Source organism: Oryzias latipes, chromosome 6, assembly GCF_002234675.1.
Source record: "Oryzias latipes chromosome 6, ASM223467v1".
In the NCBI taxonomy this organism is placed as follows: domain Eukaryota; kingdom Metazoa; phylum Chordata; class Actinopteri; order Beloniformes; family Adrianichthyidae; genus Oryzias; species Oryzias latipes.
Window position 1 is genome coordinate 5,938,272 of NC_019864.2, and position 15,377 is coordinate 5,953,648.

Below are 15,377 nucleotides of genomic sequence, written 5' to 3' on the forward strand. Positions count from 1 at the left end.
TTCATAGACAAAATTATAAGTAAAAATATTTTTTTAAACAAGCGGCTTTTAAATAATAACCAAGGAAAATAGAAGGAAATAAATAACTAAAATTAAAAAAAATGGAAAATAGAGAGAAGAAAGAAGAAGAAAGAAATGCGAGATTTAACTTATGTCACTACTCCAAAAGATTTACAGATATTTTTTGAGCCTTTGAATCTTTTGAAGCAGATATTAACTATAGGTAAAGACCAGACTTTTTTCTTTCAATGTTAGATATAAAATTAGCCCAATAAAAAGTAACTGATGGAACAGAAACCAGATGATCTTGGAACAAAGCTCGGAATTTTGAGTTCAACTGTTTTAGTGGAGGTGAAGCAGAAAATACCCAGGGGAGATTTGAACACATCAGAAGGATGAAGAGTCAAACGAGGAGCGCTGCAGAAACCCCTGAATAACACGCAAAGTCCAGACGGTACGGCATCAAACACTACTGCCAATTTCCGGAGATAGTGAGTGTCTCCATAAAAAGTTGTAAAATATTTTATTAATTCCAATACAGACTGCTTTAGTAACCTGTAAAGATTGAGCATAGGTCAAACGAGAGAGCCATTTGATCACTCTGCTCTTCAGAAATAGATCTTTTTGCAGCCATTAGTTAAGGGTTTTTTGGGTTTTATCTGTTAAAGGAGAGAAATCTTTAGAAGTTCTGGATTGCATATCTTTAGTCATTTGAATACCAAGGCATGTTACAGAAGTTTTCACAGGAAAACCTTGAATGGAAGTTAACAAATAGTTTTTAACAAGCAGAATTACACATTTGTTTAAATTAAGAGTAACTCCAGAAGCTTTAGAAAAGGATTGGATAATGTCGATTGCCACAGCTATTTGTGAAGTGTCCCGAAGTATTTTTTCAATAAGAAAAGTTCAACTCAATGCTTTGTTATATACCCTTTGTTGCCAATGACAGCAGTCAAATGCTTTCTGTAAGTTTTCACAAACTCCTTTTCATCCATTCATTCATTTTCTATTCAGTTTTTCCCTTTTGGGGTCAGGGGGATGCCGGAGCCTATCCTGGCCACTTGTGGACGAAGGCAGGGGACACCCTGGGCAGGTCACCAGTCTGTCGCAGGGTAGAATGTCCACAATCACACATCCATTCACTCTCACACTCACACCTAGGGACAGTTTAGAGTTGCCAATTTACCTATGAAGCATGTTTTTGGACGGTGGGAGGAAGCCGGAGATCCCGGAGAAAACCCACGCATGCACGGGGAGAACATGCAAACTCCACACAGAAAGGTCCCCAATGATGTTCTGTTTCAGGTCCCCTAGCTGGGACTTGAACTGGGAGCCTTCTTGCTGTGAGGCAAGAGCGCCAACTGCTGCACCAACGTGCAGCCTTTCAGTTTTCACAAACTGTTGCTGCTATTTTGGCCCATTCCTCCATGCAGATCTCCTCTAGAGCAGTTATGTTTTTGGGGCTGCCACTGGGAAACACAGACTTTCAACTCCCTCCAAAGGTTTTTTATCCTCTTCTGGATCCTTCAAATGCTCTCTAGCAAACTTTAGACTGGCTTTAGCAGGGGGACACGTTTGGCCCTACAGGGTACGAGTCCCTGGTGGTGTAGTGTGTTACTGGTGGTAGCCTTTGTTACTTTCAAATCAAATCAAACTTTATTTATAAAATAGCGCTTCTCATGCACTTTGTGCAGCTCGAAGCGCTTTAACACTAAAAACAGTAAACACACAACATTACAATAAAAACCCCAACCCACCCTTCACCCTTCCCACTCCCCTCCATTAAACCACATGACCCATGGCTCCCACGTACAATGAAATATGACTATGTAACTGTAAAAGAATAAATAAATAAATAAATAAATAAATAAATAAATAAATAAATAAACAAACAAACAAACAAGTATGGCTTGGCTCTGCTGTGAGGAAGCAGTATCTGGGAATCCTTTCATACCAGGAGCCAGCCTGGCCACCGGAACATCGCCACAGTGCCCACCCAGACCGGGACAACACCGGGGTCCCCCTCACAGCCAAAAGCTGTAAAATTAGACCCCAGCCGCCCCAGCAAGGGCAACAACTGCAGCAACAACCGCTGACCAAACCGGCATCCCTGGAGGAAAAGACCCCCTCAAGAAACACTGGGGCTAAAATCATAAGATGCTAAAATTAAAAACATAAAATTGAAAATAAGATGCGTAAAATTAAAATAAATACATAAAATAGCCTATACTAAAACTAATAGAATAAATTAGCAGTTAAAATCAACTAAAAGCTAAATTAAAAAGGTGGGTCTTGAGCCTCTTCTTAAAAACCTCTACAGTCTCTGCGGCCCTGAGGCTCTCCGGAAGGCCGTTCCACAGGCGAGGACCATAATGGCAGAACGAAGCCTCACCATACGTTTTGGTCCTCACCTTGGGAACAACTAAGAGGCCAGCACCGGAGGACCTCAGGGTCCGCGAGGGCTCATATTTTAAAAGAATATCATTTAAATAAGAAGGCCCAAGACCATAAAAACATTTATAAACCATTAAAAGAATCTTAAAATCAATCCTGAAACGCACAGGGAGCCAATGCAGCGATTTTAAAACCGGTGTAATGTGTTCTCGCCCTCTGGTTCTCGTCAGAACTCGTGCCGCTGAGTTCTGTAGAAGTTGTAAGTTTGAAAGAGACTTTTTGGGTAAACCAGAGAGCAGGGCATTACAATAATCTAAACGACTGAAAATAAAAGCATGCATTAGCACCTCTGTGCTGGCAAGAGAGAGGAACGGGCGGACTCTGGCAATGTTTTTGAGATGATAAAATCCTGTCTTAACGACATTTTTAATGTGTGGGATAAAATTTAGCTCAGAGTCAAAAAGTACGCCCAGGTTTCTCACACATTGAGAAGGTTTAAAATTATGAAGATGTGGTAAAATCATCTCTCTCTTGTCTTCAGAACCGATGATTAAAACTTCAGTTTTGTCCTGGTTGAGCTGTAAGAAATTTTCTGCCATCCACAGCTTTATATCTAAAATGCAGTTTAAAAGAGTGTTGACAGGTTCAAGGTCATCAGGAGACACGGCGATGTAAAGCTGTGTATCATCAGCATAGCTGTGAAAGTCAACGCCGTGTCTCCTGATGACCTCCCCAAGAGGCAACATATACAAATTAAAAAGTATTGGCCCTAAAATCGACCCTTGGGGAACCCCACAACTTATTTTGTGGATTCTTGAAGAGCACGTATCCATACTTACATAAAAGTGTCGATCTGTCAGGTAAGAGTAAAACCACTTAAGAACATTTCCAGAGAGGCCCACCAGACTCCTAAGTCTGTCTAATAAAATCTGGTGATCTACTGTATCAAAAGCGGCACTAAGATCCAGCAGCACCAGAACAGAAAGTTTCTGTGAGTCGTAGTTTAATCTTAGATCATTAACGATCTTTAAAAGAGCCGTCTCTGTGCTGTGGCTTTTCCTAAAACCAGACTGATATTTTTCTAAAATTTTTTGGGCATTTAAAAACTCATGCAGTTGAGTAGCGACACTTTTTTCTATTATTTTACTTAAAAATGGTAAGTTGGATATGGGTCTATAGTTATCCAGATTTTTTGGATCTAATTGACTCTTCTTCAGAAGGGGCCTCACCACCGCCATCTTACAGGCAGAGGGGAAGACCCCCGTCTGAAGAGAGCAGTTTACTATATTTAAAAGCTCTGACTCAAAGAATCCATAAAATGTTTTAAAAAGTGAAGTGGGAATGGGATCTAAAAGGCAGGTTGTAGTGTTTACTTGGGATACAACTCGACCAAGCATCTCTGCATCAACCAGGACAAAACTCCCCAGTGTTTCTTCTGGTAAAAACAATGCTGGTGGTCTGTTAAGATCCGTGTACTGCATAGATGACATGTTTGATCTTATAGCATTGATTTTACCCATGAAGTGGTCTGCAAAGTCCTCACATGCAGCATTAGATGATGGCATGGAGGACTTGTTGAAGTCTTTGTTTATTAAAATATCAATTGTTTTAAAAAGAAATTTGGGGTTGTTTTTATTTTCTGAAATGATTTTTGAAAAATAGGAGGTTCTGGCCCGTTTGACTGAGTTATTGTAGATTTTGAGTTGTTCTTTAAAAATGTCTTTATGAATGATTAAATTTGTCTTCCGGTATTTCCTCTCTGCTCTCCTGCAGTTCTGCTTCAGACCCTTAATGTCGTCAGTCTTCCATGGCATTTTAGGAGTGGCTCTTAATGTTTTTGTTTTGAGTGGAGCCACTGCATCTATGGAAGACTGAAGTCTGTTATTAAAATGATCAACAATAAAATCACAGGGTGCAGGTAAAATCTGAGCAGGAGTTTGCTTAAAAACATCAATAAAACTTGCAGCCACTTCAGGAGTTAAATACCGCTTCCTCACAGTTCTCACTGACGCTTCCTGCTGGATTTCACTGGTGACAGTAAAAAACACACAATAATGGTCTGATATGGCCAAGTCAACAACAGAGGACACCCCAGTGGACAGACCATAGGTAATGACAAGGTCCAGGGTGTGTCCTCTGTTGTGAGTCGGCTGTGTGACATGCTGCTGAAAATCCATGCTGTTTAGAAGATTTAAAAACTCACAGGCATAGATATCATCATGATTGTCAACATGCAAATTAAAATCACCAGTAATTAAAATCCTATTGTACCTAATATGAAGAGATGATAAAAGTTCCGAAAATTCTTCGATAAAACAGGAAGGAGGGGTTGGTGGTCTGTATACTGTGACAGTTAAAACAGGAGGGTCTCCAAAGACAAAAGCATGATGCTCGAATGAACAATATTTACCAAGTAAAATATTTTCAGATAAAATTCTTTTGTGAGCAATCGATGCTGTACCTCCACCTTTCTTTCCTTCCCTGATTGAAAATAAAAAGTTAAAATTAGGTGGAGAAGCCTGAGTGAGAATAGGTGGTGCATCAGAGCCAAGCCAGGTTTCAGTTAAAAACAAACAGGTTAAATCATGGTCTAAAATCAGATCATTAATGATAAAAGACTTATTTAAAAGTGATCTGACATTTAAAAGAGCCATCTTCATGGTTGTGGGTACAATCTGATGTGTGCTTGTCGTAGGTTTTGCGACTGATGTGTGAATTGGTCGGAGACAACAAACACGCGAGGCACGTGGATATGAATGCAAATGATTTGACTGTCTATTGGTGATGCGGACTGGTATGTGATGCTGAATGGCAGAGAATGATGAGTCAGGGGTGTGGATGTCCTGGTTCAACCGTCAGCTGGATATGGTTTTGAAAGAACGGAGGGTGAGATCAATGCTCATGCTGAGAAGACGGGAACCACTATTGTTGGGGTGTAAACCATCTGATTTAAAGAGGTATGGTCTATTGTAAAAGGTTGTGAAGTTATCAACGTATGGAATGCTTATGGAATGACAGTATGTTTTTAACCAAATGTGAAGCTGACGGACGCGTGAGAACATGATGTCTCCATAACGGGGTGCAGGCAGTGGTCCAGATACGATACAGTGTATGTTTAACTGTTGGATGGTATGAATCAGATGGATGAAGTCCATTTTCAGAGTCTCTGATTGCTGCAGTTTCAGGTTGTTGGTGCCTGCATGTATGATAAAAGTCTCCGCAGAGGGGTGTTTGACAGAAAGTTGGTGAGCAGAGTTTTTAATGTAATTGACGACAGCTCCAGAGAGTGAGTGTGTGTGGCACCTTCTGACCCGGACATGCCGGACAACGGAGTCTCCCACGATGAGCACGGGCTGCTGCACAGGTCCGGGTCTTCCAGCGGGTCTCCCCGCGACAGCAGCGGGGTGAAGAGCAGCGGCCTCCGCTCCAGCGTGCTCAGGTGGAGAAATGGGAGCTCCATAGTGATGTTTCCGGGCAGACAGAACTCCAGCGTGAAGACCTGGTTTTTCTGTGGAGAGTGGATCCCCTGAAGCTGGTGAGATGCAGGCTGCGGCGCGCGAGCCCCGGGGAAGCTCGCCTGAGCGTCGGGCCACCGCGTCTTTCAGCAGACGGCGGCGTTTCCTTCTCGTGGCGGGGGCCAGCGGAACAGCAGAGGATCCGGGCGGCTGGGCCAGTGCCGCGGCTCCGGGAAGAAGGGCGAGCCGGCCAGGCTCCAGCAAAGCGGGCACCGAAGTAGCAGACGCCGTTGGATCCGTAGAGGTGGTAGCGGGAGTCGTCGCCTGGCTGGGACCAGCAGCAGAGCCGGATGCCACGGTAGGCGTTCTGCCCGATGTCGGTCCCGGTGAGCCCGCTCGGGTCGCTGACGCCGCGGTGAGGTCTTCAGCCAGCGGGGCAAAGCGGTTGGTCAGCGCTAGGTTCCCCGAACTGGCTGTGTCGGGTTCGGGTCCACAGATCCTCCGGCCGCGACGTGTCACCTCAGCCCACGACTGTTTGGGCGTAGAGCAGAGGGCTGGAGCCCTGGGCCCGGCATCAGCCTGGTCCTCATGGAGGTCCTGTCGACTCCTGGCCTCCAGCAGTGCAGAGCTGGTGTTGGTGGTGCTCGGTGCCCCGTCCATCCGTTCCCACCCGTTGTTTTTACGGCCACATATTTGAATTATGTTGCTGTCCGTAGTGGTGGAATGGGCTTCAGCGGGGGTTTCTCCAAACCACGGAAGGGTTTGAGAAAGGGAGCGGTTGGTGTTAATGGAATGCTGTAGCTGCTGGATATACTTAGACTGGGATGTCGATACTGAGAGAATTTTCTCTATCAGAATTGATTTCTCTCTGAGTTCCAGTCTAAGCTTTTGAACGGTTTCCCTAAGTTGGCAATGTCCTTGGTTACAGTTGTCTGGAGTGCATGAAACTCCGTCTGGACGAGCGGCAGCCATACTTTGGTCCCAGCTCTCTGCAGGTCATTCAATAGGTCCCACGTGTGGTTCTGAGATTTTTGCTCACTGTTCTTTGATAATTTTGACCCCACAGGGTGAGATCTTGGGGGGACCCCAGATGGAGGGAGATTCTCAGTGGTCTTGTATGTGTTCCATTTCCAAATAATTGCCCCCACAGTTGATTTCTTCACACAAAGCTGTTTACCTGTTGCAGATTCAGTCTTCCAGCCTGCTGCAGGTCAATAATTTGGTTTCTGGTGTCCTTAGACAGCTCTTTGGTCTCCATAGTGGAGTTTGGAGTGTGACTGTTTGAGGTTGTGGACAGGTGTCTTTCTATAGATAACCAGTTCAAACAGGAGCCGTTAATACAGGCAACCAGTGGAGGACAGAAGATCCTCTACAGAAGAAGTTACAGGTCTGTGAGAGACAAAAATCTTGCTTGTTTGTGGGTGAAAAAATACTGATTTTCCACCATAATTTGCAAATAAATTCTTAAAAAATCAGACCAAGTGATTTTGTGGATTTTGTTTCTTGTTTTGTCTTTCATAATTGAGGTTAAAGAAAATTACAGGCCTCTCTCATAAATGGGAACATTTGCACAATTGTTGGCTGGCTAAATACTTTTTTGCCCCACTTTAAGGTGTCAGATTTGGGGGCTGTTGTTGGTTGTGGGGTTGGCCCATAATCTGTTATATGTCTGTCTCCCTTTTTCCAGATTTCCATTGACCATGAAGTTATGCAAATTTGTGACAGTAAATTTGCGAAATGGAAAAACAACAAAAAAATGGCATTTATATTAAAAAAAGGATTTTGACTTGGAGGAGCTGGTTTTTATTGCATATCGAAATTGAAATGTTTAGCAAAACTTGAAATGGTAACACTTTTTTCGAATCAAATGAGTCAGACAACAATTGTTTCTTGGTAGGAACCATGGGCACTGCGCGACGAGCGCCACAGTGGGTCCCCCGGAATCACACAACTCATCAAAAGTTGAGCGTGCCATGCTCCTCTGTAAAATGACCAACCACCATTTCTTAAAATCACTTCATCTGTTGCTGCTCTCACATTGTAACAGGTTAATACTGCAAAGGGATCGGATGGAAAGTTTCATGGAAAGTTTTTCTAAAAAGACAGTCAGTGGCGATCTCGTAGCATGATTATTGCACAGGTGTGCCTTAGACTGGCCACAAGAAAAGGCCACTCTGAAATCTTCGGCTTATGGTGGAGAAATGGACATTCAATTCCCTAGCAACAGCTCTGGTTGACATTCCTGCTATCAGCATGCTAATTGCACGCTCCCTCAAATCTTGCAACATCTGTGGCATTGTGCTGTGTGATACAACTGAAGATTTCAGAGTGGCCTTTTCTTGTGGCCAGTCTAAGGCACACCTGTGCAATAATCATGCTGTCTAATCAGCATCTTGATATGGCACACCTGCGAGGTGGGATGGATTTCTTGGCAAAGGAGAAGTGCTCACTATCACAGATTTAGACAGATTTGTGAACAATATTTCAGAGAACTGGTTATTTTGTGTATGTGGAAAATGTTTCACATCTTTGAGTTCATACCATAAAAAATGGGAGCAAGAACAAAAGTGTTGCGTTTATATATTTGGTCAGTGTATAAACTAGAGCTGTGACGGTGAGGGATTTTTGATCACCCCGGTGATGAAGCAGCAGGGGTCGCGGTGTTGCGGTTAACCGCACCCCGCACAATGTTTGTTGTTACGGAGTGAAGGAGAACAGTAATAGAAGGTTTCCCCCAGAACAACAGTGAACGATTCTTTATGAAACCGCTCAGGAGTAGAGCTGTGACGGTGTGGGATTTTGATCTCCACGGTGATGAAGCAGCAAGAGTCGCGGTGTCAGGACTCTTGCGACCCCCCCCCCCCAACACAAAATCCTCCGTCGCGCACTCAAGAACGCACGCAACTTGTAATGGAAATGAATATAATGGAAATTCCCTCAGAAGTCCTTGAAGTCTGAACACAGGACTTGCAGAAAAAGTAAATTATTAGCAAAGATGAATGTGTTTATTATAGTTCAAATCACGCACCATATGCAGAATTTCAAAAAAAAAAGAAAAAAGAGGAGCTTGCGGTTTTCTGCAATCTACCTGCACACTCCACCATGTTGCCCTATGCAACTGTATTTTATTTTAGAGAGAACAGTTTATTTAATTTGTTTAACATTACACCATGATAGAAATATGTCAAAAACATTGCTGTTTTTTTCTTTAAATAACTTCTTTTTTCATGTATTTTACTTTTTCAAGTAGGAAAAATGTATAAAGTAAAATGTTTTGCTGAAAAAACAATGTTTTTGCACAATGAGGAAACAAAACACTTTATGTTCTTAATTTGTTATTTATTTAGCTATTTTTCGTCCTCAAAAAGTATCAATAAGAGTATAGTTAAAAAACCGGATCGATAAGCAGTATCAATAAGAGTAGTAGTACCGTTAAAACCTTAACAATACCCATCCCTATTCATCAACCACAGCACACTCAAGCTCTGCACGGAGCCCCTTCGTGTGGAGTACCTTCTTCACCGAGTGTTATATCTGGACCTGACATTCTGTCTGACTCTGGTTGCCTGCCGCCTGCCCTGACCCTTGCCTGGATTCTGACCACCCTGTCTCTCCTCTTATAATCTCATGCCTGTTAGCGACTCATATTGCCTGACCCTGATTTAGCTTTGTGGACTTTTAGCTAAGCTAATAAACCTGCTGCATTTGGAACAAGCCGTCTGCGTGTTATTGTGAGAGCCAGGGGATCAATAACATTCTAAAAAGTTGAATTCTGTGTAAGTTCAATAAATGAGGTTCCAAGTGCACGCTTCAGTTAAATTGAATTATCTCTGTCTGTCTAAACTAAAATGAAACAATGTATACACCCATAAAAACATAAAGCATTTTTTGTGAAAGTTACATTTCTGATTTAGACAAAAGAGAAATGCGAACATTGTCACATTATTCAATTCGAATAAGCATTTACAGCGGGGAGCCTGGAAAAAAGCTGCTAGATAGCACTGACGTCATCGCCCCGCCTCCCCTCTGGAAATGCTTTTTCGAATTGAATAATGCGACAATGTTCACAGGCTGGATGTTAAAATGAAAATCCAATCCCCTCTTTGCGTTTTCGTTTTAATTATGACACAGTAGAAATGAAAAAGCATTTTGAAGTATTGATTTTTCATTTTAATTTTGAGTCATTTGATGCAGTTACATTTTGAAAATGAAAAGAATTTCTGTTAATCCATTTTAATTGTCAAATTAGACATTTCTAAATTAATTTTACTACACATTTGCCAGAGAACTTTTTGAAATTGAAATGTCAAATACCATTTTCATTTTAATTAAGTTACAGAATAAGCAGTGTTGAGGAAGAAAATGAAAAAAGCATTTTGAAGGATTGCTTTTTCATTTAAATTTTGAGTCAAAAAATGCAGCTTCATTTTGAAAATGAAAAACTATCTCTGTTTTTTTATTTTTAATTATGCTACAGAATCGCTTCCATAGTTATGTTGTTGTGTTGCGGGTAATTTCGTTGTGCTTCGGGTAATGCCGTTGGTTTTTTCTTTTGTATGTAGTGTGAGCCCTGTCGGCCACCGTACCTACGGAAAAACGGCAAAAGTTCGGCATGGCGAAATCGTTGCTAGAGCTGTTAATGGAGCCTGCAGCTATCCTCGAACATCGAAACCATCTGGAAACAGCAGGAGACGATCTTTTAAATGTGCTTTCATTATTTTTATGATTATTATTAAATTCCAGTTTGCTCATAACTTTCTAATTATGTGCAGCCAGTGCTTTATTCTTGGCTGCCAGGACCCGGAAGAAGCGTTACGATGAGGATGATGAATATGAGGACGATGAATACGTGCTAACAACATTTAGATGTGGATGAACTTAAAGTCCGTGAGGGCAATCTGCATCTTTGCTGCACGTAAATATGTGGGAATAACATCAGCTTTAATTTTGTCTGGACACGACTGGAAACACAAATTCTCATACTTGTTTACACGGTTTCTCAGGACGGTGCGGTATTTCTGCATTCAAAAGCCGCCTCCACCAGCTCACACACCGTCTTTATAGCAGTTCTCCGAGACACGGTTCTCCTGAGTACGGATGGACTGCGGTCCGAAGCCTCCTCCATCATTTTATTTTTGATTCAACAGCTGCAGCTTTATTGTGAAAATGAAAAAAAAGCATTTCCGGTCTTGACTTCTATGTTTAATTATGATACATAAATGCTTCCATACAGGACTGGATGTGAGTGCTGAAGTTTACTGGGAGTCCTTAAACGCCCCCTGTCTCCCTCAGCCCAGGATCAACATGGGGGGGGGGGGGGGTGGGGGGGGGGGGTTCAGGTGGAAGAAACCCCGTTTTAGTGTGTGCAGCTCTCAGTGGCCCCTCTCCGTTGGTGATAACATTTTAAATTCTCATTCACTTCAGTGGAGACGGACATGAGGGCGGGGCGAGAGGGCGGGGGAAGCTGAGAAACGTCACGACTGTCATTGTGATGCTGCAGCTGGTGAGGTGGACCAGACCCCGTCCCCGCACATCAGATGAAGGCCCGTCCAGCTCTCATCAGACCCACTCACGACGCGTCCAGCATCGTCGGGCTTCGACCCTTCTTCTGCCACGGCGAGCGCACAGAAAGGAGGTAACCGAGGCGGGGGGGGGGGGGGGGGTATATCTCTGCGGAGAGCCAGCAGGGGTTCGTGAGCGGCTCTGCAGCCTCACGCGGTGAACGCGCACTGCTGATGTGGATGTAATTGTAAGAGGCCGGGCATGTGGCAGTCATTGTCCAGCACGCCAGAAACCCTGTGTACTCACTCAGTCACTTCTGCAGTGAGGGAGCATCTGGGCCGAGACCGAACCTGAAACTAAGGGTCCCGGTTCGGTGGTGACAGCCACATGAGCATGTCTTCCAGGCCACTGCAGGGCTGACGCTGGTTCCTCATCCTCTTTGTGTAAAACGGACAGTCAACACCTGACTGTCATGCAAACACAACCTAAAGGCAGTCGGCCACTAAGTGGGTCATCATTCCTTTTACACGTTGGGGAACCATATTTAAGCCCAAGGGGCCACTCAAGGCCTAATCATAATCATGATCATCTTTAGCTTCACTCTATGGCACAGATTACCTCCAAATGCAAGCATTGTCCTCTCTTCCCCACTAACACCACATCTCTGCTGATTGATAACTGCTGACAATTTTCAATGAGCGTCATTTGATAAGATGGGAGCTTCAAATGTTTCTTTACTGCTTAAAGTTGGCACACTGCAGAACATGAGCATCCATCCATCTTTTTATGGAACCCACTGAAGCTACTATTGGGTGAAGGCGGGGTACACCCTAAACAGACTGTTGCAGGACCAAAGAGGCAGTTTTAGAGCCGCCAGTTAACCTGTGAAGCATGCCTTTGGACTCTGGGAGGAAGCTGGAGTGCTTGGAGAAAACCCACACAAGCACAAGAACACGCAAACTCCACGCAGAAAGGTTTTAGCTGAGTTTCCAACCAGGACTGTCTCACTGTGAGAGGAGAGAGCTAACCACTACCACACCATGTAGCCTTCATTTTGACATGAGAAAGAACATTTTTTCAAAGCTAAACTACACTTGATGATTACAATGCAGATCTCATTTTTGGTGAACACCTTTCCTTTCATGCTTTATGACACTCTTTGGCCACAGATCACTTCTGAAACCTTCCTCCACAGAGGGGCGCAAAAAGTGGGTCTGCAGTGTATGCGTCGCATAGGGACGCCGGGCCTACAGGGGGCGCCAAAACAAAGTTGGGCAAATTATTTACAGTCTGTATTTTTAAATTTCACAGCTGTTTGTTCACATATGAATAATATGATCAGAAGAAGCTCATAATAACTGATTGGGCGCCCCTGACGCTCCTACTTCACTCGAGTCTTGTTGCACAGAGAGCGCGCTCCGCGGAGACGCGTTGACATCGTTGATTGTTTTTGTTTGAATCGTGTAGTCATCTGATGACAGCGTGGCAAAGGTGGAAAGGCAAAAGAAAACACATCGGGGGCTCAAAACAGAAAACGCTAGAGGGAGAAGGACAAGGATGTAGATGGAATGAAGAAAAGTTTCTCCTATTGGTTGAGAGACAGCAGCTACGTTATAGCCGTGTTAAAAGCAGGCTAGGAAACATTCAGGCTAGCTTCAGCTACAATTTTTGCTAGGCTATGCTGAGTTACGCTCAATGGTGTAAAAGTAGAGCAGTGAGAGTCGTGTTGACTGTATTATCCACTGAGCTAGCTGTTTGCTCTGCAGGCAGACTGCTGCGGGTCGCTGATGTCCTTCAGGCAGGCCAGCACCAATTGCTGAAAAGATTTCACTAGCTGCGTTTATATGGACAAAAGTAATCGGAATGAATGCCTGACCAGGCGGAAAATGCATCGTGTAAACACGCCGTTCAGAATAATCTGCCCCAATCAGACTCGTTCGGATCAAAATTTCTTTCTGATGGAGTTAGGTGGGTTATGCCGATTGCTGATCCGATCGTGGTGCATGTAAACGGTTTATTCTGATCGTGGGTCTCTACTGCTCTGGTTTTACGTCATGCATAAACGATATGGCGCTCCAGAGGAGACTTTGGAGCACAAACAGGACCGACCTGCTGCTGCACGGAAGCCTGGTGCTAGGCACGGATGCCTCTGCGCTCCACCCTCGCCCCGCGGGTTCCTCTCCTCTCCCAAGGGAGAGGGCGCTGGGGAGGAGGGTTTCGTGCCCCTCGACGACGTCCGGACCCTGCGCGATCAAGTCGTGGCTGCTGGTGGACCCAGCGAGCCATTTCTCTGAGCAGAGCACCCGGACTTGTAGCTTTGTGCTTGAGGGGAGTGGAGGATGCTGTGTTACATGTGGGAGGCTTCGGACTGCGATCCGCCCCGCTGCTTTAGGTGAACGAGCTGCCGATCTCAGGAGAACCGTGTGTCCGAGCAGAGCTGGGACCTCCAGCTCACACAGCGGCTTTGGGGGTGTGTGTGAGCTTTTCAATGCAGAAATGCCGCCCAGCCCTTACAAACACCAAACAATCTACGTGGATTTGTGTTTCCAGTCGTGTCCTTTCAAAATAAAGGCTGATGTTGTTTCCACATATTTACGTTCAGCCAAGTAAAAGATTGCGGCATTTCCTGCATGGATTTTATGTTCATCCAGGCTAAATGTTGTTAGCGCGTGTTAGCCTTCTCCTAACCCTTCTTCTAGCTGCTTTCCACCACAAAAAAAGCACTGACCACACAGATTGAAAATATAATGATGAGTGAACAGGCACTTCATAATATTCATACCATAATAAAAGCACATTTAGAAGTTCATTTCGTATATTACCGAACTGTCACGCATCTACAGCATGTATGTGGCAGCTCGGCTTGTTTACGGTTGGACTCATTTCCTCTTCCAGTATTTTAGAGAGTCCTGCGCATGTCCAAATGATGTATTCCCACTGAAAGTGTGGCGCATGTAGACGGTTTGTTATAATCGGAAAAAGTTTTTCTGGGCCCATGTACACGGTTGAATTCTAATCCGATCTTTGATCGGATCAAAACATTTTGCACATGGAACCGCGGCTAGTGTCACATACGTCAGGGTTATTGGTGTATTTAATCTTATAACATGGCTTTTCTCATGAGCTTGGATGATGGGGAAGCATTTAAAGCAAGAGGGGACCACGCGCATCTCCAGGGAGCTGTTGAAGATCTGGGTGAAGGTGGGAGCCAGCTGGTCAGCACAGAATCTCAGGCAGGATTGAAACACTCCATCAGGTCTTGGGGTCTTCCTGATCTTCTGTCTCTGAGAGTGCGGATGCACGTTGTGTTCACAGATCCTTGCTGCAGGAAGGGGGGGCCGGGATGGGGGTGGTTTAGGGTGCAGGTAGGTTCTTTGTAATGGAGATAGTGGGGGAAGAGAAAGGTGTTATAGTCCGTTCAAACTTGGACTAGACCGCAGCCTCTCAGCAGGCAGGACGATGATCACCTGTAGCTGGTGATGGGGTGGGCGATACTGGGAATTTGGGTATCAATCCGATGTAATTACAGGGTCAGTATAGCCGATATCGATACTGATCCTTTTTTCTTGAAATGTCTGATTATAGAATCATTTTTTGTTATACCATGGTCCGGGTGTTCGTTAAAAAGTGAGATACCACAGGATAACCGCAGGTGAAAAAAGAAGTTCCGGTCACCTAGCTTAAATGATATTGCAAATAGAGGGGATGTCACAGTATTTGAGAGCAAGTAATTCACATTTTTTTATGTCCAAGCAGAGTCCAGATGCAGCAGAGAAACTATTGATCAGATCAATAGCTAACGGTACCTGAGCATCATCTTTTAGAAACAGGGTGGTGTCATCAGCCAGTTGGCTGATAATGACTGTGTGGTTTGCTGATTTATGTGTTAATATTGAGTCAGTAAGGAGCTGGTTACAGAGGAGGAATAAATTAGGAGTAATGCGGGGCATCCTTACTCCTCTTTTAGGAGTTTTTTTCTACCTAAAATTAGGAGAGGACCCAGGATGAAGTTTGATAGAACAGTTT

At 44.1% G+C, this 15,377-nt stretch overlaps 1 protein-coding gene across 4 annotated transcripts in view; it reads left to right on the top strand.

The window, feature by feature from the left end:
* The first annotated feature begins 6,104 nt into the window (after window positions 1-6,104).
* Window positions 6,105-15,377, top strand: part of LOC105354170 (carbohydrate sulfotransferase 1) — a 44,611-nt gene continuing 35,338 nt past the window's right edge. For 3 of the 4 annotated variants that reach the window (XR_002873380.1, XM_023955546.1, XM_023955547.1), the window contains exon 1: window positions 11,286-11,484. The gene's annotated coding sequence lies outside the window, so the exon portion shown is untranslated. Of the gene's footprint in view, window positions 6,208-11,285; window positions 11,485-15,377 lie in introns of those variants that run through there. The other variant, XM_023955548.1, reaches the window with a different exon arrangement.